At 35.6% G+C, this 26105-nt stretch overlaps 1 protein-coding gene across 4 annotated transcripts in view; it reads left to right on the forward strand.

Moving 5' to 3' along the window:
- Positions 1-26105, forward strand: part of CSMD1 (CUB and Sushi multiple domains 1) — a 1051796-nt gene that overhangs the window by 327115 nt on the left and 698576 nt on the right. The window lies entirely within an intron of this gene.

The raw sequence follows: 26105 nt of genomic DNA on the forward strand, positions 1-26105 counted from the left end.
GAGGTTCTGTGTGTGTTTGGATTTTTTTCTGCTTTTTTATTTATTTATTTATGCATGGTAAATGCAGGGCTTCTAATACTTAAAGTTGTAGAAGGCTCATTTTTAGTTTACTTCTCAAACTCCAAGTTATATTTTCTATGGTTTCATAGATCTAATCCTTGACTGATAGTGTTTATTCTGAAAAATATAATTATTCAAGTGCCTGAAATGTTTTTATGATGCAGTTGATGTGGAACTGAATGTAGAAAGTAGTACGGTTTGATGGTAGCTCTTCACCAGGAACAGAACTTGCAAGTGTGTAAATCCATTACACTGGTCACCACTTTAGAGAAAGTCACAGTACCTTAGAGACCACAGGTACCTTCAGATGCCTGGTGAGCTTTGATCATGTTTTTCTAGGACTGTTGAAACTCTACCTTCCTTTCTTGACAATGACAAAATCTACTCCCTGTTAAGATATAGCATTCTTTCATATCTCATTAATGTTTTGAAATGATAGTGTTTTTTAAAGTCTCTTCTTGAATTCAGTATGCATATTGAGTGGATTACAGAGGTGTGAAAGACAGAGGCAAAGGAGGTGTCATGAGTAGCACAAACTTCTTTGTTTTGAGCGTTTTGTCTTTGGGTGGGTAGCTCACAGTATGTCTCTCCTTGGTAGCTATTCCCCCCTTCCTTTGTCCCTTAAAGCCTTAACACCTGGTAAGTTGGCTAATCAGTCTCTTATTTTTTAACTAATATGGGGGCTGTGAGAAGACTAAGTTTCATTGCCATAGCGTTTATAAACTTTACTAGGTAAATTGAAAAAGAACATCAGAAATTATGAACACACCAGGAAATGTTTTTGTTGCCTCAATAGGAAGCTTTCTGCGCACCTCTATTATGCTCTCCTATGAGATGCATGCAATAGCATATTTCATCCTTTGATGCAATCTGAGCAGTTTGTTTTTCGTATTGAAGAGCACAGTGAAAAAGGCTAAAGGACATCTCTTGACTGTCAAGTTAGGAGCACATGCATGGAGCTACAGGCTGTAATATAATGACACTTCCTGCTGGCCTACTTTCTTGTAAAACCCCCAGCAGGAAGAGCTGTAATTAACAGTGACAGACAGCACCACTTTCTGGTTAAGTAACACTGCCCCCTTTCAGATTTAGGGCTGTAAACCTGGCATTGTCAATAAACTTTAAATTGATGTCAAAATGTGACATCCAGCTCTGGAAAAAGTGGTGACTGTCACTCAAGTGACAGCATTGCAGTCTAGAGACAGGCAGTGGGTACTGATGATTCTAGAAGGAATTGTGACAGTGAAGGGTTAGGTGTTTTTCGTGGAGGCTTGGAGTGATTTCTGCAGCAACAGCCAGCGGATTTGTCCCATGGTTTAAGAACTTCTATAACTGTTCCCTGGACTACCTGTTTTTAATAGTGACAGCTGCTGGCTTCTACAATTTTTCTTGTGTATCATAAGCCATATTTGCAGCTTCACACATTTCTAGAGTAAAGTTCTGGGCACAAATATTCAGTCTTGCCTACAAAAGGAACACAGACACTATATAAACAGTTTGTTAAATACACTTATATTTAGACAGTAAGGTGTTTTTTTTTAAAGATATCTCCCTATTGCTGCTAAAGGACAAATCTGCTGTTTGTATCTATTGAAATATTTCCTAGCGTATTTTCTTTTGCCTTAAGGCCTTTGCCTAAGCTGGAACTACCAAAAAAGGCTGGAGTAGGGGATGTGATTTTAGGACAGGTGTTAAGTTCCTCTAGGACACGGGAATACAGACCAGATATTACCAGTAAGTAGAAGCCTTTATAATCTCTCTGCCAGCTACCCATCCCTGGCTAGTTTGCCTTCCTAAACTATATGATTATCCGTGGTTTTGGCCAGCTCTTTCATTCCTCTCTTGAGTAAGTGAATTACTGTTCAGTTGGAAGCAAGGGGAGCATTGAAGTGCTGCTGAATGCTGCTGCCAACTGAGAGTTTGGGATATTATGGGTTCAGGATGCAGAGTTTGAAAAACTCAGTAGGGCACTAAACCAGTAAACAAGGCAAGTGAACTCCTTCAATGGTGATCAAATGGTCTCTGAAGTTATACCCATACCCCTAGCAGAGAGAGAAAATTACACCCTCACCCCTGGACTACAATTCTGACCTGTGCCTTTTACTTAAGTGTATTCTTCATTTATAACCTCAGTTATAAATGACATAACTGGATACTTTGTGTTTTTAAAATGTAGAAATAAGAATGAAGCTAGTGAAACCACATTATGGCACTGTAAGCTTTTGAATATTGCTGGTATTTACATGACTTAGCCTGGTGTCAACCATATACCGTGTGGATATTAACATTAATTAAATCAGGTCTTTGTGGCAGTAGACCTGAGAGTTTAGCAACACTGATGTAGTTGGGCAGTTACTGAATTCTTAGGCTGAAATGTAGGTTTCTTTACTGGTTCATTCTTTCACCAGATTTATATGTGTGTTTCTGAGATTTTTAGCTAATAATACTTTAATTTTTCTCAGTGATCACATTAACTCTCTGAGTTCTGGTACTGGTGGAAACTTTAACTGTTTTTATTTTCTAGAAATAAAATTATCTGTGGAAGTTTCAAACATCTAATTATATCAGTAAAAAGAACTATGAACTTCAGAAGTAGTACATTCAGTTTATAGCTTCAGTCATCTTAAACAGTAAATTATTTATTGACCATTACAATCACCGTTTCATATATAATAATTTTTTAGCAATGTAATTGGACAATTGAGGGATGGCACCTCTTTCTGTATATGTATTTGTTTTTTGTAATTGCAATGAAATCGTAGGAAATAGGTTTAAGCTTTGCAGGGACTGCAGAAGGAGAAAACAAAGTACCTGGACTTGTGCAATTTTGCTTAATTTCCTGGTAAAATCAGCTTAATTCCTACTTTTCTAGAATGAATTTAACAAGCCATTTTTTAAAAAGGTGCTTTGAGGGCTACACACAGAATTCAAAAATCAGAATTGCTGTATCATTGTAGTAGTTTTCTTTGGAAAGTTAGAAGTATTCCTCCCATGCAGAAAACTTGCTTATGTTTGGCAATAGAGACACCTGCTCTTTAAATTACAGCAGTATCTGAACTGTTATACATAGTTATAATTTGATGGTCTTTCTTCTATTAAAGTACCATGGCCTGCCTTTCAGAGAATCCAACTGTCAAGTGGAAAAAAATTAGAGAAAGTACAAAACTAATTTCACAGTGTGTTCCTAGTCATCAACATAAAATGAAACATCATGGGGTTTAGCTTATATTTGGATACACTAGTGTCTGTTACTAAACATTAAAACATTAAGATGCCATCTAAGGCTAACAATGCTTGGTTCATTTTAAGGGTGTATTTTGGTTGGTAGGTTGGTTTTGTTTTTTGATTTTTTATTTATTTATTTATTTATTTAGTGGAGTTTTCTGATATATGTTTGTCCATACCTTTCCTTGACCTCTGTTCTACAGCAGCAGCTGTTCTGTGCCAGACAAGAAAGCTGTTCTTGTTCCTGAAGAAATTCCTGTTCTACTTGCCCGCAGGCCATATTTCCTTTTTTCTTTTGTTCTTTGGTTTCTCAAAGCTTTCTGCTCACACCCAGCATTAACATTTATACTGTCAGTCACCTCATCCTCCCTTATGCACCTTCCCAAAGCTTCTTTTTAAATCCCTTTTGACATCAACAGCAGAAAGCAATGATGCACTTCCATGGTGTATAGCCTTTGAAGAAATGTTCTGGTTTTTTCACCTCTTGCGGGTCTTGTTCTTCTTGAGTATCTGTTATGTGGTATGGGATTGTCTTGTTTAGTTGGTTTTTGTTTTGTGTTTGATTTTTTTTGTTTAGTTTTTTGTTTCGTTTTGGGTTTTTTTATGATTCAGTACTTTTGGCTATATAAAATACACAAAAAATTTGAAAAAAATTCCTTTACCAACTTAGTATGATTTTGTGAGTTTGCCAAGGTAATTTTCCCAGCACTGTCACTTTTTTCAGTTAACATGGACCCCAGTGAAGATAATGGATTTCTGGACTCAAGCTAATGTTTTTTGGGTTTTGCTTGTTTCCCTCCCTCAAGTACCAGAGTACCTTTTCTGCACTCAAGAGTAAAATTTTTCTTGACATTTGGTCATTGCTTGAACTGCTTCCCACTTGTTGTCCATGAGTCTGTTTAATGGCTGTGTAGTTTTCTCAACAAACTGATACAATGATGAGTCTGGGAATGGATGAATAATCCAATGAATAATCTGAGGCAAATATTTAAAGTTCTCAGTAGGAAGCTGAATTGGCAAGAAAATACCAACTTTATGCAACTTGTATGCATAATGATTCCCTGATATTCAGTGTGAGTAGTGTCCTGAATCTTCAACAATTGCCAGTTAATCTCTGTGGTTTAGTCATGGGTGCTCTTTTACCTATTAGACAATATTTAATTTTCATAAAATAATAGAAGATTTGAAGAAATTGTAAAAATCATCTACCTCAAAACCCCACTACCACCATGGGCAGGTAACCCTTCCGTTAGCAGATTGAATCATTGGAACAATTTTGAATGTTCCGGTGATGTGAAACTGTGAATGACTTGTGAACATCAGTAGATTAGTATATCCAGCTCAGAAAAGCTCCAAAATATTCTAATTAGTATCTAATGATGAAATTGAGAGTGGGGCAATTTGTTCTATATTCTCTTGTGTGAGTTTTGGGAAGGATTCAGTTTTTTATGCCCAAACCTGTAAATATTTTCTATTTTGCTGTGGTTTTTGGAGAAAGAAGCAGTGTAAATTCTCTTAATTTAGTATTTTTAATGTTAAAGGCACAAGCCACCTTTTTCTTAGCTTTTCTTTGATAAGAAAACTTAACTAACATCAATGCTTTAGTAAAATGCTGCTGCTGTTGTAATATTGACAGTTTTTTCTATTAGTGTAATTTGCCATTAGGCCTTTTAATAGGCCAATACATTTCTATTTTTAGTTACATCTATTGCTATTTTAGTAGTCTGTTCTTTTCAAACTGAGAAGTTTGTTGAACCTTTTATCAAAGTGTGTTGGTGTATGCACATGAAGTAAATGAAAAACTTTAAACAGTGAAAGCAGAGACTGGAAAAGGACTTTCTTTTAAGGCTGAAATTTGTACTTGTACCTCTCTAGAGTGAAAGTGATTGTTTTCTGAAAATGTATTTGGGTATAGATATCCTTTGTCAACTGCAGTTCTTACAAAGGAAAATGTTTGGTTTTTGTTTTTTTTTTTTCCTTTAGCAACTTTTCTTTAAAATAACATCTTTTTGTAATGATATCATATGAATGACTGTTAATGATGACATACAGGACAGAAATCATAATGCAGTTTAAAAAAAATCCCCTGGTATTTCATGTATCACACCATGCCATAATTAGTAGCAGCAAAATCTCAGGGCGGGAGTGTAGCAGGGCTGTGAACCTGTTCTGTAAGATCTCTACTACATAATCTAGAATATAAATTCTATAGATATCAAAAGATTTTTAACAATATCAAATAATGAAAATTATTTTTAATTCTACATATATTCCGAAACCTTGTGAAAAATTGAATGCTGTATTTGTGGGGAGAGATAGGTAAAATATTCTGCTTGTGTTCTGAAGTGTATGAATTGATTAAAGGAGTGAAATTCCTTTACCTTAAATGTTGAATTTCAGCAATATTCAAAGGACCAGGAGTAAGAAATCTGGAATGCTATTTCCTTAAAATGTCCAAGGGCAAAATTTCCCAAGAAGAAGTTCTAGGAAATTCTTTCCTAGAAAAAAAAGACACTTTACTGAAAATTGTGATGGAATACACCCTACTTGAATTGTCCAAAAAATTAAATTAAATGTTGCAGGTTTTATTATCAACCCCTGAATTTTGTATCTAAAGGAAGAATGACTTTTATGTTATGCTATGACCATTATGTTAGTCAATTTGTAATGTATGTCAGCTGTGTTTGGCTTTCCGGCTTCCACACAGGCTAAATCTTTCCTTAATGAGGGAAAGACATTCTTCCTGTGGCTGGTAGACCTTGCAAAAGCAATTACATGTTTCAAGATAAGTTCTTGGAACTGTCTTTTTGGATGCCTCTGATTCCAGGATTATTTTATGCCTTCTGGTGACTTACTGATCCATGTAAGAGCTACTGTGATTTTTGTTCTTAGTACTAAATTAGTTACAAACACGCTGTTGGTGGTTCATACCTTGTAATGATTTTGTGGATTTGTAGCCTCCCTCCACAAAATTCTTACTTATGATACTATCTGAGATCACAAACCCAAAGGGAAAATGTTTTTGTAAAAGTGGGCTTACTAGAGAGAAATATTAAGGAGCTGTTCCTCTGGTACTATGAGGTGCCAGTCCTAACCAGAATAGCACATTCTAGTGTGGAAAACAGAAGTGGAAAGTCAGTGTTGTAACAGGATTGCTTCTCTTTCTGTGTAGCCTAAAGAACTTACTACAATGGTTTCATGCTGCTGCTACATCCTGAGAGATCATCATCCTAAAACTGTGCTGATATTAATATCCCATTTCATGTTCTTTCTTTTCTGTCTTCATTGATGTGTATTCATATGACTAATATTAACTTGTGAAAAACACTTCAAGAGTTTTTTGAAATGTCACAATTATCTGAGTGAAGTCATTGCCTCATCTGAATGAGTATTAAGGTTATTGTTGTGATTTAGCCCCAGGGGGCAGCTGAGCACTGGGCTACATGCAGCCACTCGCTCACCAACCTGACAGGACAGTGGAATGTGGGAGAGAATTGGAAGGATAAAAATGAAAAAGTGTGTGGGTTGAGATAAAGACAATTTAATAGCTATAGCAAAATCTGCATGTGCAAGCAAAGGAAATTAAGGATTTAATTCACTGCTTCCTATTATCAGGCAGGTGTTCAGACATCTCCACAAAAGCAGAGCTCCATCACGTCAATGGTTATTGAGGAAAACAAATGCCGTCACTCCAAACATCCCTGAGCAATGGCAGCTCTAGCCAGACTCCAACCCTGCCTGTTTGATTGCTGAGCATGACACCATATGTTATAGAATAATCCTTTGGTCAGCTGGGGTCAGTTGTCCCAGCTGTGTTCCCTCCCAATATCTTGTGCACTTCCAGCCTAGTCATTGACAGGACAGAAAGCCTTGACATTGTGTAAGCTCTGCTCAGCAATTTCGGCAACATCCCTCTGTTATAAAAACTGTTTTCCTCCCAATTTCAAAACCCCATTCTAGCTTTGATGAAGAATTTTAATTCTGTCATAGCTGGAACCAGGACAAATGTGCTGCGTGAGCTAAAAATCCCATAGATAAGTGTTGTAGGTAGCTTAAAAAAAGAACCCAAAACAAACACAGAAAACCCCCAAAATAAGCAAAAATTAATAGAAAGAGACTAGCTTTGCCTCTCCTGTCCAAAATGCTCTAGTCCTTCTATCTGGACTTTAAAATTTTAAGTTAAAATATGTTCTATTTAAGCTGAAATTACTTCTATAAGCAAACAAGATCAAAACTTCTATAATTCTAAAATTGTGTTGCATTTTTTTTGTTATTTAAAAAAAAATAATTTATATGAGGAATTTAAGGAAAATGTCTCTTCTCCAAGAACTTTTCTGGAACAAGCCATGCAATGTGACTTAACAGAGTTGGCATTTTTGTTTGTTCAATTTTACAGCCAAATGGGATTTGGTGGAATAACTCTTCATTCATAGCCTTGCAGATTTGTTGTAGATAGAATTTAACTATGCAGCCTGTGTCCTTCCCTACTCACTGTGTATTTATCATAAGCAGCAACTGATGTGCCAAATATCAGCATGCCAGTAGTTAGAGAAAAAAGCTGTTTTCTCTTCAAACTCCATTTTGCTTGAACTTTCTGCTCTGGGCTTAGCCTTTTCCTTTTTACCAATGTGGAACTCAAAATACTGCCAGTATCTTGTGCATATTGCCAAACTACTCACAGGAGATTTTTGATGCATTTATCTATTTGGTTGAAAAATTAAATCCTGATTTCTTTGTTACTGGGTATACTCGGTAGTGCTGATTTACCTTCAGATTGTCCCAGATTAAATACAAGTGTCACTTACCTAGATTTTAGTGAATCTGACTATGACTTGATTCATTTGTGGCCTTATTTGTAAAGCAAGTTATTTTTTCCTTAGGCTGGCACAAAGTAGGGGAAATTGTAATGGGCTTTTCAACTCTCAGATAATAAAAATGCATTTCCAGCCATACCAGTTCTGGTTTTTTGTAGCCTTTATATTGCTTATAATTTTTTGTTATCTATTTTCCTTAACTGAAAATAAGATGACTTTTTATTATGAAAACTATATTTCTGCCTTTATAGAAAATTCTCTGCAGCTTACTAAGAGCTACTGTTGATAACTACTTTTTATTTATATTATTATTTATTCCTCCAATGGCAAAGATGACAGGTATTTTGTTGTTTTTTTTTTTTTGAAAAATAAAAGAAAATTGAAAAATCTCTATCTCATCTGGAATCCTTGTTTCCAGATTTTTATTCTTTTAAACTGGCAGAAGATGTAGTGTGATGCCGGGTTGAATCAGTATTTCTGGGTTCTTAGGATAGAAAATAGGAAGTTGGATTTGCTATGTTACTGTAGCCAGCAGCTCTTATCCTGATTAATTAAAGGTTGTATATTTTGCTGTGTTAGATGGATAGTTAGCATATAAATAAAGTCACATACCTTGCTTTTCATCTCCTCTTGTATAACTAAACCAATAATAATTGCACTTTGAATTACTTTGTTTTTCACATCTTTTCCATATATTGAAGATTTCATTTGCATAATTTTTCAGGTTTTCCTTTTGCAGTTTGGATAATAAGGCGGATAGATGGAACTTTACAACAAAATATACTCATCAAAACAGACATGCCTAAAGTTTTACTAAGGTGCTGACCTTGCTATCACATGATACTCACATCCATGTTTTTGTACTACCTATTGGACTACTTTGTGTATTGAATATCTAAATACTGTTTATTCACCCAAGTAATTTCATTAAGTTCATTAGATATATGTGTTGCTATAAATGAGTCTCCAAAACCATTTAGGTACTTGTGAACTCTCTATTTTGTATTTGTACCCTTTAACACTTTGAAATCTTTTATCTTATATATAGTGGAAAACGTCCTTAAACATTTCTAGAATTATTTATGTATGGAATACTTTGGAGAAATCTCGCCTTAAGGTTCTTTGAAGCTGGCTGATAGGATTGACTTGAAAAAGGCTATGGAGGCATGGAAGGTCACACAATCTCCTTGACTGTATTAGATCTGTGCCTTTCTTACACTTGCTTAACAACACAAGGCACATCTGTGTTGTGTCGGTGGATTGTAAACCTGAAGTCACAGGAAGGCTAAAGCAGCAGTTTTGGATAAGCAGAAATCTTATTTATGAGGAAAGAGTCAGCATTCTTTCTCTGTGTATCTATGGAAATCCAAAATTGTTAGAGTAATCAGTCTTGAGTATCTACTCATTCTTAGATGAGATGAAATTTTTACAGAAAAGGAAAAAAGAACAAGAGGGTAGTTATAGTTGCACAAACAATTACTGGTTTCTGCTGTTTTTTCTAGTATAATACTTATCCTTCCTATGCTCATCTCTATCCCCTAGTTGATGTTTGGATTCATCAGTTTATCACTTGAGGTTCCTCTTACTTAAAATGATTTTATATGTTTTCTCTTTCTTCCATGGTCTGCAGTTCCACATACATGGTGTCCCATGCATGTTACCTACTACTCTTTTGGTTTTTTGTTACTCCTAAACCCTGTTTTGTCTGGATCTGCATTTCTGTAGTTGACTATGAGTGAGTTGTTCATAGTTGTGGGCTCTCTAATGCTAAGTCTTTGTCTCATCTCTTATTGGTCCTGTACATGTATTTCCCTTTATCCTGGACAGTATCCCTTATCTCTACTTCTCAAAGACTCAAAGCAGGCTTGTATTTCTCTGAACCATGTCATTCTGCCAGTTGCAAAATCCTTCAATCTGCATAGACTGTTTGCAAGGGCTATTAATTTAAAACTCTGGTTATACTATCAGAAAAAAGGAAGGTAAAAATAAAAGAAACCAAATTAGCCTTAGACAGCCAGTCAATTAGAGAAATTGCTATTGCAGCTAAATGAAGTAAAGCAAAGCTGCAGGCAAGTTTGAGAATTTCATGCAGGGTGAACCTGACTGTAGCAAGAATCAGTCCTGAGGCCTTGCAAGCCCTTTACAAAGCTTATGGTCTGTTACTGAGGATGGCAGTACTGGATTAGAGGGCTTCACAGTCATAAATCATGGCATGCATAAAACATTTACTTCTTCTGCTACAGCTTTAGTTTTCAAAATTGCCTGTTTTAATCAAAGTTTTCATTAGAAGTCTCCAGAGAACTGTTGACTGTGAAATCCTTGCCTGGTCCATGTACTGCCCAGCACATAGGGTGACCCTTGCCTGACTAGCTCCTTAAATTTGTGATAGCTGGATAGAGCTATAATGATTAAATATTTCAAAAGCCAATTAACATTAGAGGCCTGTGTTAATAATAGAAAAATAATCTCAAAGCAGAAGTGTCTGTTTGCCTTGACTTTGCAATTTGAATACCTTAGCTGTCTATAAGTTGAGCATTTTAATAATAAAATAGTTTGGTTTGGAAGGAACTTTAAAGACTAGCTAGTTCCAACCGCCTGCAATGAGCAGGGACATCATTTTCTAGATCAGATTTCTCAAAGCCCAGTCAAACCTGACCTTGAATGCCTCCAACATTGGGACATCCACAACTTCCCTGAGCGACCTGTTCTAGTGTTCACCATAATCTTGTAAAAGATGTTCTTAAGTCTAATCTAAATCTACAAAATGCTTTAAAACCTTGTCACTCTCCCTAACACTTCAGACCTTGTTAAAGAGTTTCTATCGTTCTTATAATTTAGGTATTGAAAGACAAGGTGGGATCTCCTGGAACCTTCTCTATGATAAACAACTCAAACTCTTTCAGCCTTTCTTAACAGGAAAGGTGTTTCATGGCCTGCCCCTGGACCTGCTGTAAGAGATCTGTGATGTTCTTGAGGTGGTACCATCAGACCTGGATGCTGCATTCTTGTTGGGGTCTTACAAGACCAGAGGAGGAAGAGATAATCCCCTGCCTCACCCTGCTGGTGACACTGCTTTTGGTGTAGCTCAGGATATGGGGTGGCCTTCTGGCCTGTAAGTACACATTGCCTGCTCACATCTAGGAATGTGTACTTACAGGCATCCAGGCATCTTATTCACTATTATTCCTGGATCGCTCTTCACAGGGCTGTTCTCAATCCATTCATTCTTTAGCGTGCAGGGCAAGTGCCCTGTGACCTAGTTGCAGGACCTTGTACTTGGCCTGATTGAATTTCATGAGGTTTCCATGGGCCTATTTGTGACATCATCATTTTGGATGATACCCCTTTTTCAAGAGTATCAACTACAAAATTCACCTGCTGAGGCTGCACTTGATCACGTGTCCTTAATAAAAGTATTGAGCAATATCAGTCCTGATATGACCCATGAGGGGCACCTCTTGTATTCATCTTTATTTGGACAGTAAGCTGTTGACCACCATCTTTCGATGCAACTGTCTACCCACGTTGTTCTCCATTGACTGGTCCATCCATCAAACCCACATCTTTCCAAATTATAAGTGAGGAAATTTGGGGGGACTGTATCAAACATCTTGCAGAGGTCGAAGTATTGCTTTGAGGTTCAAGGACTTGAAAGATGAGGGAAGAGCTACTGAGGGAAGAGCCAGTGAAAACAGAGACAAAAAAAAGTCATCAAGTAGCTCAGTCTCTTCATTGTCCTCAGGAGGAATTTTTTCAGGGAAAGGGTGGTTAAACATTAGAATGGACTACCCATGGAGATGGTGGAATCACCATGGAGGTGTTCAGGAAATGAATGGGTATAGTACTTAGTGCCGTGGTCTAGTTGACAGCAAGTGGATCAGTTAAGGGTTGGATTCCATGATCTTAGAGGACTTTTCCAACCTAAATGATTATATGATTCTTGTTTTATTGGGGGAGTACAGTTTCTTTTGTCTTCTTTTTCTGATTAACACACCTACAGAAGCTGTTCATATTGTTCTCACGCCTTGCCAGATTCAGCTCCAGCTGTGCCTTCCTTTGCTTTCCTGATCCCATCCTTCCATTCCCAGGTTCCATGCCTATATTCTTCTCAGGATTTGTGTCTGCTTCTTAATCTAAGATTTAGACCATGCACCTGTTTGAACTTTAGTAGAAATATGTGCTTCATCTCAATGGAAATCCCTCTTACTTGGAACATAATTTGAGAATGCTATCTTATTAGATAATTTTTAATTATTCTACATATTTGAGTTCTTTGGTTCTTTGTAAATCTTTCATTTTGGAGGCATAAGAGAAGTCAGGAAACTTTCTAAAACAGAGTGGGTCAGGCTCTCCCATTACTGTTTTGAGAAGATAAATTGGTTTTTGGAGCCAAAACTTATGAGAAAACTGTAATCTCTGCTGCAAAATGTGTGAAATTTTGCTGACTTCTTAGAAGATACAGCAAATTTAATGTACACTGCATATGCACTTTCCTGGTGGCAGCAGAGGAAAACTTGCACAATCATCCTCTTTGAATTTCTTGGGTGACTGTGGGTACCTTGTAAGTGAAGATGTCTCCTAAACTGACTGGAAATTAGATTTGGGCCTGCCTGGGTTTTTACCTTCCAATACAGCATGGCTGTAACAAAGAAGCTGTGGGGCTTTTTGATTTTGATTTTTTGGGAGGTTTTTTTTTGTTGTTGTTTTAGTTTGGTTTTTGTTTTTGGTTCTCTGGGTTTTTGTTTTTTTTTTACTAATAGCTTCCATGGCTTTAAAATCTTATTCTGCATATATGTATTTAAAACTGTCAATTTTAATAAAGTTCTGAGAATGTGCATTTTGTGGAAAAATTAGTTTAGCAGTGAGTGACTGGACAACTGTAGGATACTGCAGTTATCTACAATGCTGTCAAGTCAGCTCTTCTGTAAAGCAAACGGCAACAGTGATTCAGTAAAAGAAAATGCAAAATATTTCAGTGCTGCTTGTTTGATCCATCTTCACCTGGACAAAAAAAAAAGCTTTTCCAACATTGGGTTGTTGTGGTGTGTGATTTTATTTGGTTGGTTGTTTTATTCTGACTTTAATAATGATGAAATATAAATGAAAAATACCTTATTTAGCAAAAGAAGTCTTTAAATGAAAGAAGAACCCCCCACCCTGAATGTGGTGGAGTATGTATCATGGAGTATATGGTGGAGTATGTATGGTGGAGTATGAGTGGAGTTCAGTTTGTTTGCAGATAATTATTTTTCTGGGAGCCTCACCAGAATTCTAAGACAACTGCAAACACTAAAGATTACTTCTCTTAGCCTACTGCATGCTTGTTAGTAGTGGGTTTTAATAATGTTTAAAATGTAGCTTTCAAAATAAAATTGAGAATAAAACAAAAGTTAAAATATTATTCTCTGTTGCATGATTTGCAAAATTAAATGTCATAATTGCCTTTTAAAAGGCTAAAGCAGAGATTTTTTTTTTTCAGTGCTTAGGTCATACTTATCACTTCAAAGCCATTTTAGGGATTTACCTGCCCCTCAAATTTTCATTTTGTTATTTTTTAGACTTAAATAATAATAAAAAAAACCCTAAATATTTTTCTTTAAAGATAAACTTTACATTATAAGAATTTGACTTTCTGTTTGGGCTGTGTGTGCTATGGTCTGTGTGAGAGTTAAGGGAGCATAAGTAGGAAGAAAAGAGAAAATATTCTCCTTCTAGACTTAGTTATTTCAAGCTGTTGTTCATGAAACTCATAATCAATTCAGAATTTAGTTATTCTAAAACAGTTTTTTGTGGTTTTAATTTTCTTTTCCTGGAGTACTGGTGTGAATGACAAATACAAGAAAAATGTACTGGTTGGAGTTTTTTGTCTGGGGTTTTTGTTTGCTTTTCTATTTCACTTGTTTCTATTTTCTAATATTTAGTTTGGTTTAGTTTTTTTAGGTAGAAAAATCTGACTCTACTTCTTGCACATGGAACCTCATAAGTCCTGGTTATTGCAAACTTTTCACTCAGAAAAAACAAAAATAGTAGTGGCATTTAAAAAAATTCAGACCAAACAGAAACCAAAAGAAGTACAAAACAAAATCACAAAACCCACCAAACAATAAAAACTACACACTAATTTACTAAACTCCAGGGAGTAAATACAGAATACAACCTGAATACAACCTTTGCTAGCAACTAGTAAAATGTGAGAGGAGGTATTGGTAAAAGTATTGCTGTAAACTTGGTGGGTTTATTTATTGATTGATTTATTTATTGTTTATTTTATTCTGCTACCCATTTGCTATTGGACAGACATAAACAAGGCACATACGTATTTATTTTTCCCTCCACTTCTACTATTATCAAGTGCAGATCAATTAGAGTTTGCATTTAATAAAATTGTTGTATCTACAGACCCATGTCAAAATAATACTGCATTAACAGATTTAGGAAATCACTGGTTGCTTTGTAGGCATTTTTAAAGGAAGTTTACGATTACAGTATTTTAAAAATAATTAATGGTCATGACTCCTATGTATCAGATGTCATATAGAATTCAAGACCTCACAACCATTAGTGGTTAACAAAGTTTTCTAAGACTAAGACAGTACATTGTTATAACTGGTGTAATTGTGCTCAGTCAGTTTAAAGTGTTCTCAGATGTTTTGTGGAACTCTCTCTTTCTACAGTTTAATATGGTGCAAATCAAAATATGTGAAATTAGTGGAGTAACATCACAGAAAAAAAAAATAGTTCAGAGAGCTCTCATATTATTGTCATTTTCAAGACACAGATTTTTTTTTCTTAGAATATTTTAAACTGCTGAGCTCTCTTACATCTGAGAATGACTGTTCTAGATACTGCTTATGTCAGTAACTTGCCTAGTTGTCCTAGTGCTTTTTTCAGATCAAAGTTGACATTATGAGAATATTCAAGAACTGTATTCTTTCAGTCAGTGGACCAGCCTATATTGGTACAATGGAAAAAAACAATTCTTTATTTGTAAATCCATGTGGTATATTCTAATGGTAACTATGAGAATGATGGGCCAAAATTAGTATCTGATTTTGTGTTTTGGTGCTTTTGTATTTTTTGTGCCATGATAGGTAAATTTTAGTTCAATGGAAGTACAATGCTAAAAATGTAGACTTAAAAAAAAGATAAAATTGATGCACCAAATGAGTTAATTAAGCTCTATATAATTGTGTTTTGAAGCGTCAAGACTTAACAAAACTGGTAACAAGGTTAAATTACTTGTGATACAAAATTGAAAGCAAAAAGTAGAAAATGAATTGATGAGACTGTAGGTGGCAATAAGAAGAGATTAATCCTATGAGGTCCAGGTGTTTGAGTTGAGATCAGAGGAATGAATGGTCTTGGACCTTAACAAAGCATTAAAATTAGTGGGTCTGTACAAGCTAAAAGAAACCACAAATAGGCCAGTTTTAAGTTTACCTGGTGTATACTTATGTGAAGTATTTGCATGAATATTGAATGTATTTTTAAAACACCTCAGGGATTTAAAATATATTACAAATTGTAAAAAACCCCAATTGTATTAACAAAACAGGTAGTAAACGCAAAACTATTAAACCACCTTTAATACTGTGTGAAGTGACAAAAGATAGGCTAAAAAGCTATGGTACCCTAAATTGCAGCTTATTAATATTAAATTAATTATTTTCTGATGAACTGATAGAACTGAAGAATTTTTCAAGAGAAGAAAAGAAAAACATCAGAATATAATAAATGTGAAACCTTAATTTAGATTTTTTTCTTGTTTGGCTTATATTGGGAAATAGTTTTCTTTTAAATTCTAACTTGTTTAGGGACATAGATTGGAGGCGTGAAATTGGAAATATTTAAAGCTAATTAAACATTGCAAGGGCAATTTTCTTTATCAAAACTTAGGGAACTTCTTAAAGTCTAGACAATTTATAAACTATTTAACTGAGATTTACGTTCCATTGACACTTATGGTAATGGGAATCTGTATGGACCTCTCGGGATGTGTATGATGCATAAAAGAAAAGGTTGGAGCCCATTCCTCCCCATTACCTTTTGATTAATGTTATATATATTTGGTTTTTTGTGTCAGAGAAGCAGCTCTAATACTTAAGTCCTCATCCCTCGGGTATCACAGCTATATCCAAACTAAGCATAATTCACCCCAATTTTTATGTGACAGATGCCATGACGTACTCGTTTCAATGAAGTCTTAGCTGCTTACACTACAGTTAGGTTAAAGAGGGAAAAACTGCTGCAGATCTCCCACTGTGCACTGAAGAGACAAAATGTGTGTGAGCAAAAAGTACAAATAATTGGAGAGAATAAGATCTCCACTTGTGGTTGCAGACTATCTATCATCTCTGTGGCTCAGGTTCTTCCTGTGCAGCCTTTCCCCCCTGGAGAACACAAAGCAGGCAGTATGCACACTGACAAAACACAGCTTCCCTCATGCTGGTGGTTCCCACTATGTTTTTCTCAACTTGCATTGCATATTGCCAGGAGTGGTTATGTGGCTATAGAAGCAAAAGTACTATATTCTACTAAGTTAGTGAAAGAGGGAGATTCCCTCACAGGTTAATACAAACAAGTCTGTCTTGTACTGGACAGGAGACAAGGAGAGGACAACTTGTATTGTTAGAACTCTTGATTGCATTGATTAAATAGTGTTTTGATATTGGTAGGAATTATGAGATTACTTACTATAGTTGAGGTAGACTGACACTTGACTTATCTGAAACAACTTTGGTTAGATTAGCAGGCAGATACTCTTTGCTATTTCCATATCTTTACACAGACTTCAAAATATGTGTGTATATGGAGAGCATTTCTACTGAAATGAACATCTAATGCTATAGCATCACATCAAGGTAGTCCCAATATAATCCGTTCTTACTACTTTCTGTTTAAGAACTTCACCTCAACTTTTCTCCTTAGACTTAGTTTCTGAAAAGGTTCTACTGTAAAAGTTTAATTATGGTTTTTTGTTTCTTCAGAGAGTAACTGTGAATCAATAGGTGAGTGGCCAATCAGTGGCTAAGTTCTGGATTGGTCACTTCACTCTTTCATCAGCTTATTTTGATCTATAAAAGTGCAATTAGTTTGACTCTTCAAGGGAATTTGAAATACTTTATTTAAAAGTATCACAGAAGAATAACCTTACTTGTGTGTTGTATATGGAGATATTCAATGGAACCTTAGACCTGTAAGGAATTGAGACACATAGAAGTATTTTTGTTTGTGGGTTTGTTTTTTTTTTTTTTCTTTTTTTTTTTGCTACCGCATTTTAAATGGCACACCATAGCCTTCTGAATGTTGACTGGAAAAATCTAGTGGACATTGCTCCTAAATGATTACAGACTTCTCCCAGCCTACGCGATCACTTCCCTCAGCCCTTCTGTTTTATTTTTGCTAATGGTCATACATAAAGCCTCCATTTCCTAGAATATTTTTTAGTTTTGACTTATTTGTTCCTGATGACCTCAGCTGACTTCATTTTGATGTCTTAATATCCAAGAAAAATTTAGTGTTTATAATCAGAGCTCATTTGAACATTTTCCTTTCAAGGCACCTAATAAGTAATAGTTGCCTGTAAGGACACATTTCTATATACCTAGAAATCTTACATAAACTGAATTTTTATTTCAATTTTGTACAAAATTCTATAAAGATTTATTGTTTTTATAAGCTTACTATCTTAGTTTTAGATATCTTTAGGGTTGAACCACATCTAATATGTAGTGTCTACCTATAGTGAAGGAATTACTTTAATCTTAACATTCACATTCCTTCTCCTGGTTACTTCTGTTGTAAGAGATATTGAAAAGACAAACAGGGAGGTAAAGATTCTTGCTGTAAGAAATTGCATGGGTCATTAGTTAAAATGAGTGTTTAAATGGATAAATGACACCCCTTCAGATTATAAACACAGGCCTAAATTATTAAAAATGCATAACTCAGCACAGTTTTATGATCACTAGTTGGGTGTTCAACCCCTAGCTGAAACACAAAACTGAAAATCTTTTAAAGTACTGTATCATATAATTAAATTTGGTTGTTATAACATCTGATACATTATACTATGAAACCTGTCTGATACTTGCATTTATACTGAAACATGTTAGAGTGAATAATATATTACTCCTTATATTTAGAGAACTTAGGAATTAACACCAAAATACGTGGGAATTTATGCCTGCCTTCTGTTACTTCTCTTGCACACAAAAAGTAGAAAGCCAGGATTGAGTTATAAAAAGACATATGCATTGTGACATTAATAAAGAAATTAATTCTGATATTTTGAACTATGTTCTTGCTGCAAAAAGACTTTGAGTTTTGATTAAACTCTGTTTCTTCCCTTATTGTTCTTCAGACCGTCATGTATATTCATATAATTATAAAGTGTGCCTGCAAATTACTTAATTACTCATCCAAACTTTATTTTTTTAAAGTGTGTTTGGAATGGCAGGAGTTAAAATTTTTAACTTTTAATTAGGTAGGTTGGCTGCTATACTTTGTGAATGCTAAACTTAATATGGCATTGATTGCAATTCCTCTTTTACTGAGAAGCTACTGAGACTGAAGTTAGAGTAATCTAATCTTCTGTGGGGACCCAAGCAAAATACTCCACATAGTTGTACAATTTCTTTCCCTGAAGTTAAAAATTCAGAACAAACTGTGGAAAGCCTTAGAGTCCTTTATGATTTGAATGATACAAAGAGGCTCTTGTGTAACTGTTGATGTGCAGTTCTCATTCTGACATGTAAGTGGACTTCTCCTGGGATCCCTTTTACAATTGAACAAGCCAGAAACCAATTAAACAGATGGTGATCCTCCCTTCTTTCTGCAGGAGCTTGCACAGCAGCATCAAACCACCAGGGAATAGCAGAATGCATCTTCTGGTGGGAGATTGCTCTTGAAACACAAAGATCATGCCTAATTTTCAGGCAGTGTTCCATTTTGAGATATGTTGTATCTCTGTTCTACTTTTTCAGAACAAGTAGATTGTGGTCTGTTGGATGACTTGTAGATACTGAGCACCAGGAGCTATATAAAAATACTGTTAGGTGAGTGGCAGACAGTTTTTAAATCAGCAAAGTGATTTGCCATCAAATGAAGTGATGGGCTGAGTGATATCCAAAAATATCTCTGCTCTGGACTGAGAACTATTCAACACTTTTGGAAGCAGCCTGAGGAAGAAATAGGTACCATTGCATTGCAAATTGCATTAAAGTAGCTGTATGACCAGGATATAACAGTATAAGCATATACAGGGGAAATTATCTGAAGAAAAATAAACTCTCTGAACAAATAGGATGGCAGTCAGAAAAGGAGTGACAAACTTTTTTACTTTTATATAGTTGGAATGTTTGTATGTATACTACACATTTCAGGAGAGACCAGGTAGAAAGCATTACCCTAGGAGACAGTTTGAAAGATTGTAATGGATCATGAGTGAGCATCATTCTACTGAGGGGAAGAATCAGTGCTACAGTTAGAGGGAGAATAAGTTTAAGAATTCTGAAATACTCTTCTGTATCTTCCTGCTAGAGGCTTGCATCTTACTCTAGGCAGCAAAATTCCAGAAACATGTAGACAAAGAATTTCCAGAGAACAGCAGCAGAAATAATGACAGAGCAAGATGACTTAACTGAAACTTTGAAAGGAAATAATTCTCAAATCTCAACAAGAGTTAGAGTTGGTAGTCTTTATATATGTAAAAAAATAATAGTATGAAAAGGAATTCAAATTACCTTTCACACATCTGCTCCAGGCAGAAAGAATAAGCATCATTCACTTTTATCTTACATATAGCTATGAAGTTCCTTATTTAGTAGTGTGACAGTTAAAATTTTTTTACCTTCATTCTTGAACTGTCATTAAAGGGCTACTGCTGTTCTAAAAACTGTATGTGTATGGAGCTGCAATAGGAAACATAAGCTGAAATCGACTCTCATTTCAGACAGAACATGAAATCAAAATTTTCAAATGCACAAAAACATGACTCCAAGAAAAAAGAAGTTAAATCTTCTTTCAACCCCATGAGGGGATGGGCAGACAGTGGGAAGGTGGAAAGTGAGAAAACTGGGTTGGTTGAGAGTTCATTTTCATCATAGTATCTTAGTACCTATTAAACTATCTCAGCCAAAACCAGCATAACCTTTTCCTGAGTCTTTAATCTTGCTTTATTCACTACGCTTCAGATGTGGCAACAAATTTAAAAAAATTGCATTGTTTCTAAGTTGATCAATTAAGTATTAAGTTTTTAAAACCAGTATTAGCTGGATCTTAACACACAGTGATGCTAGTAGAAATTCTCCTGGGGAATAATGGTTAGTACTGTATTTAGCTTTTTTGAAATTTATGCTCTTAATTGGCAAGGTTTTTTTTCTTAAGGAGCTATTCATATGGATGCATTTAAGTATATGTAGGTTATGTGGGTAGAAATTGTGCCTGCTAATGCAAAATTTTTTTCTTCTTAAGACTGCAACTTTTTCACTCCTGTCTGGCTAATCCTCATATTTAAAATACCACAAAAGGTATATTGTTAATTGCAGCATAAAGGGAGGTATTATACTAAAGATGCTTCCCCAACTGTTCAAGAAAACAAAAGAGAGAAAAGAAAAATCTTATTAGAAGACTTATTTAGGTTTTTGAATTTTTTTCTCACAAGGATTTAAAAGTTACCATATATTAGTTTTCTTGTTGTAGGAATGTCTTTACAGTATTTTCTCTGATTGCTTATGCAATGCTAATAAATGAGAAGATTAATATAAAAATATATTGATTTGATGACTTAGTAGATGTGATTTTTGTAGTCTTACTCTGCAACTTCTTTCATATGATTCTTTAATTAAACAGCTCAGATCATCTGGATGAAGTCCATAAATATTTATATCATTTGGAGAATATTTGCCACAGGAGGATGCTTCTCCTTGTGTAAACTGGTGTGAAAGTTTACATAAAATAACACAGATGGACAGAATCAATTAGGTTGGAAAAGACCTCTGAGATAAGAGTCCAATCTTTGAATGCTACCTTGTCAACTAGATCATGGCACTAAGTGCCACATTGCTTCTTTCTTTAAACAGTTTCAGGGGCAGTGTTTCTGTCACCTCCCTCAGTGCCTTTTCCAGTGTCTGATCAGCTTTTTTTACAAAGAATTTTTCTAGTGTCCAACCTCCCATAGTGCAGCTTAAGACCATGTCCTCTTGCTCTGTCATTAGTTCCCTGGGATGAGAGACTCATCCCCTACAACCTCCTTTCAAAAATTTGGAGAGCAATGTCACCTGAGCTTTCTTTTTTCTCCAGCCTAAACAACCCCAGCTCCCTCAACTGCTCCTCACAGGACATATGCTCCACACTCTTCACCAGCTCCATTGTCCTTTTCAGGAGTCACTCCAGCACCTCAATGTCCTTCTTGAAGTGAGGGACACAGAACTGGCACTCAAGGTGTGGCCTTACCTGTGCTGACTATAGGGGGGAAGCACTCCTTTAGTCCTGCTGGCCCATTGTTCCTGATACAGGCAAGAATACAACTGGCCTGCTTGTTTACCTGGGCACACTGCTGGCTCCTGGTCAGGGGCTAGCAGTTTCACCACTTCACCCTTCTGTTCAAAATGCAAAAAATTACAATGCCATGTTGTGTTAGAATATTGTATATACGTATTTTGCTTCTATTCTACTTTCCATAGGAAGTAAAATAGGTTGGATATGGTTATTTCAACAGTGAGCATAACACTCCCAGTTGGGAAAGGTGATACAGCAGTGTGGCCATGAACTCATTACTAGGTAGGGGCATGAGGCTTCAGGGGAAATGACAACCAATATTTCACCACTCCCATTTTAACACATACAGAAGGAGTGATGACACCAACCAGGGGACATTATTTTTGCTTAAGTTGCTATTTAGGTGGCTTTGATACTGGACAAATAGCCAAAAATGTCAACAAGGACAAATATTAAATTTCTCCCCTGTGATAAACTTAAATCCCTTTCCCAGTTTAGTGTAGGGACTGGCTGGTCAAGCTGCAGCTTTGCTGAAAGAGAGCTGGTGTCCTGGCAGGCAGGCAGCAGAACATGAGCCAGCAGTGTGCACGGTGATGATGAGGGCTAATGGCCCAGTGGGCCTGTCAAAAGGAGCATAGTCAGTCAGTTAAGGAAGTAATTTCCCACTCCTGCTCCCTTTACTTAGTGTTTATTCACTTTCCTGTAGGAATACTGCATCAAATTTTTGCTCCCTTAACATGAGGAAGACATTAACAGACTGGAATGAGTTTGGTGTAGAGCTGCCAATCTGCTCCACTTACCCCGTAAGGAGAGGCTGAGGCAACTGGGCTTCCTCAGCCTTTCAGAAGAGATGGCTTCAAGGGGACCTGGCAGCAGGCTCTTAATCCCATACAGGGACATTTCCAGTAAGACAGAGCTGGGATCTTTATTGAGGGAAACAATAGAAAGGAAAGCAAATGGTCATAATGGGAAACAAAGGAAGTTCCAGATGAATAAAATAAGAGTTATGATGAAAATAGTCCTAAAAAAAGGAGTTTTAGAATCTTTGTCTTTGGGAGTTTTCAAGACCTAAGGGGAAAATGTCCTCATCAACTGGGATTGAACTCATTGTTGACTCTGGTTTTTATGAAAGTAATTGCTTGCATTTATGTAGCTTGAACTGTGTCTTCAGTGTTAATTTTATGGTAAGCTTGTTCATTCTGCCGAATGTGGATTAGATCTCTGTTGACTATAAAGAACATTTAGACAGTCTGTATCTACAGGTATCTTCATCTAAATTTCTTAATCTTAAATGGAGTCTTATCTTGAAAAGTAATACAAATCTAATCTAGGGAATTAGGACTCCCTCTTTTAAAGGAAAGAAACGGACACCTCTCAAAAGCTTTCATGTCAGTTCTCTTTGCAAACTATTTTAGTAGGAGGTGAATCACTTCTTGTGACATTTCTTTTCTGTCCCAAAAGCCTATATATAAAAAAGGAAAATCACTTTGAGATTTCAGCTTTTCACTTATCAACATGAAGATCTGCAGTACTGATTTTCAAAAATCCTAAAGAGTGCACAATTGCTTAAAATATTTATATTTAAAAATCATGTCCTTGTGTTCAACTGAAATTTGTACGTTTTTATTTTGGAAAATTTATGATAGAGTCTGAAGTCTTCCTACACCATTACGTGTTTAAATGGAAAGCCCTTGCACTGATTAACTTTGAAATATTCACTCAGGTTGACCTCTTTTGGAGCAAAGTATTCTGCTCCTTTGTACTTATAAACAATTTCATGTTTCAAAGTTTTGTATAGAAAAAAGTTTTTTTGATAATATGGAGACATAAAACAATTTTTCATTTTCCCATTTCATGTAGAAGACTTAGGTTGAGTTACTTAGTGAGGGTGAAAAAAAAAAGATTTAGCACAGCAGTTTGTGATACTTAATTATTTGCTTCACTAGGCTTCTTTGGTTTACTGAGCAATTATCTCAATTAGAGGTAGCTGCAGTTAGGGCCAAATACCAAGTTGTGCTGGTGCTTGCATTAGATAGAATGCTATAAAATACAGGTGTTCTGGTAATTCCTAATTGCTTTGTTGTAGAAGACAAGGTATTCAGCAGTAGAAATTCTCCCCATTAACTGATGGATCAAGGACAGATTTGTCATGGCAAGTAAAAAAGTGGGCTTGGTGTCCTATCTTGAAATCCTGTCAAACTCTACCACTTACAGTACACAGTAATGTCATCTGGGAGTTGTTCTGTGAGACTGCACATCCTGACTAATTTGGGAGTTGCTCTTCCAAATCAGTAGGTTCCCTCAATGTCAGATGACTTCACCAGAAGATAATTTTCTTCAAAACAGATAAAATTAAGATTGTGTCCTCTTTAACTTTAGTACTTACTCTTTTAGTACTCATTCTAAAAATGCCAATTAAACAGGAAAATCCGTTACTACTTTTTAACATAGTGAAAAACTTTGTTAAGATATGCATGTTCAAGGCATATATTTTTAGTATATTATAGTTGTGTTTGTACTCTACAGAGTGGCTAATAGAAAGTCGCTTTGGAAAATAAATATTAAAATAGTTAAATGAATTTTTGTTCATCCAAAACATAACTATCAATTTTTTTTATTTTTATTAGTTGGCTGTTCAGAAATAGTGCTTTATTTGTAGATAAATATGAAGTATTATTTAAGACATCCTTTATATTATGCAAAACTTACATGGACTTCATTTACTATTACATAAAATTTTGCCCTTGTACATTGCAACACTTCTACAGCAACTTAAAATTTAGTTTAAAAGTGTTTTTTTAACAGTAACTACTTGTGGCATGATCAAACTTATATTGAAAAAGAATTTCAGTGCTCTTCATATTTAATATTATTTTGTCTTGCTTTTCTTAATAAATTATCAATTAGTTTATCATAATTAACAAATCTAGTAGTCAAACATTAAAACTGCTTGACTACTAGATTTTCATGCATAAAATGACTGGTTTTGTAGGCTGTTGTGAGAAAATAATCGCAGGTGCTGAGAATGTACTCTTAATTCACAGGCCTTTTTTTTGTCAGCTAATTTGGGAGGTTGTTTGCTTTGATTAAGATTCTCAAGAGAATCAGTTTCTGTCATTCACTGAATTTTCTGTGTGTAGTCTTTTCCAGTTTACCTCCCTGAAGAAACTTTTTTTGAAAGTCAGTCATCAAGCTCATTTCTACCATGTAACCCCTCAAAAATAATAATAATATTCTCATCTTCAGTTCCCTGCTAATGAAAGAGATTCAGTCTGAGAGGCAGCAGACAGCTGCTCCATGAGATTTTGTTCATACTGGACAGCTGACAAACTCTTACTCCCTAGCCAGGCTCAGCAAATGTTACCTGCTTTTCTCATATGTAGACAAGCAGCTGGGGAGCACAGCAGCTGCTGCTACTGGAATATGAAGCATCCAAGGACTATCAGAAGGAACTTGGCAGTACTTTTGGCAGGGGCAAGAGTGACTGAGGTAGTACAGTATGAAAGGACACTTAACCAAATACTTCAGGAAACCAACATTTTTTTCAAACCCTTTTTTCTCAGTACTCTGGCAAAATCGTTATCTAGAATAACCTCTGTTCTGTAAATTAAAAAAAAAAAGGAAAGACTTTCCAAACTTCCTCTGCAATATTGTTTTATGCTGAGTATATGAGAAAGCAAAATTTCACATAAAATAGATTGTAAAGTAAATTTAGAAGTATAAAATGTTTAATTTTTAGCAGGAATTGTATAGGTACTTTACTTCTGCAACCTACTGCAATATTTTTCTTTATTCATGTGATCCTCCCCCTGTACAGTGCTGTGAGACCATGAAGTTTACATCTTAACTAATTCATAAATCATGACAGGGACAATTTTCTGTCTCAGATCTTGACTGTTGTTGTGCATGTGACTTGCATGCTGCTGTCTAAATTCTTCCTTATCTCCTAAAGCTCAAGCAGTTATTTATATCACAGCTGTTATGAATACTGCCCAGCATATTCCAAAGTTATTTTAGGAATCAGGTCTCAATTTAACAATATTGATAATATACTAAAGCTGGTGTTCAGCTCTGCCTAGCTTTGTTTAGTTTACTAGGATATATGTGGCACAAAGTTCTTAGTGTAAGAACTGGTGTAGTTAGAAGTAGATAATAGTCCATCTTTATATTCAGTCTATTGTTAATTCTATACATTTCCAATTCTTCTTTCATCCTAAAAATACACATCCTAATAGAAATTTCCTACCCTGTGCTGGTAAAATTTTTGATGAACTAAGTCAGTGGGGAGGTAAGGATATTATTGTGTAGCATCTCTCCTATTACCTATAAATAAGAGTATAGGCCAAATTTCACAACAGGATTGAAACATGCTAGAAGTCGTACTCACGAGTATCTTAGTTTGAGATCAGAAGATGTAGCAAGTCTAAGTTTCTTCTGACACTTTCAAACCCTGACAAGAGCTGTAAGAGGGCACTGTATTCTAAAGCTTGAACTGCTGTTCACATT

This window comes from Lonchura striata, chromosome 3, assembly GCF_046129695.1.
Source record: "Lonchura striata isolate bLonStr1 chromosome 3, bLonStr1.mat, whole genome shotgun sequence".
NCBI classification, from domain to species: Eukaryota; Metazoa; Chordata; class Aves; order Passeriformes; family Estrildidae; genus Lonchura; species Lonchura striata.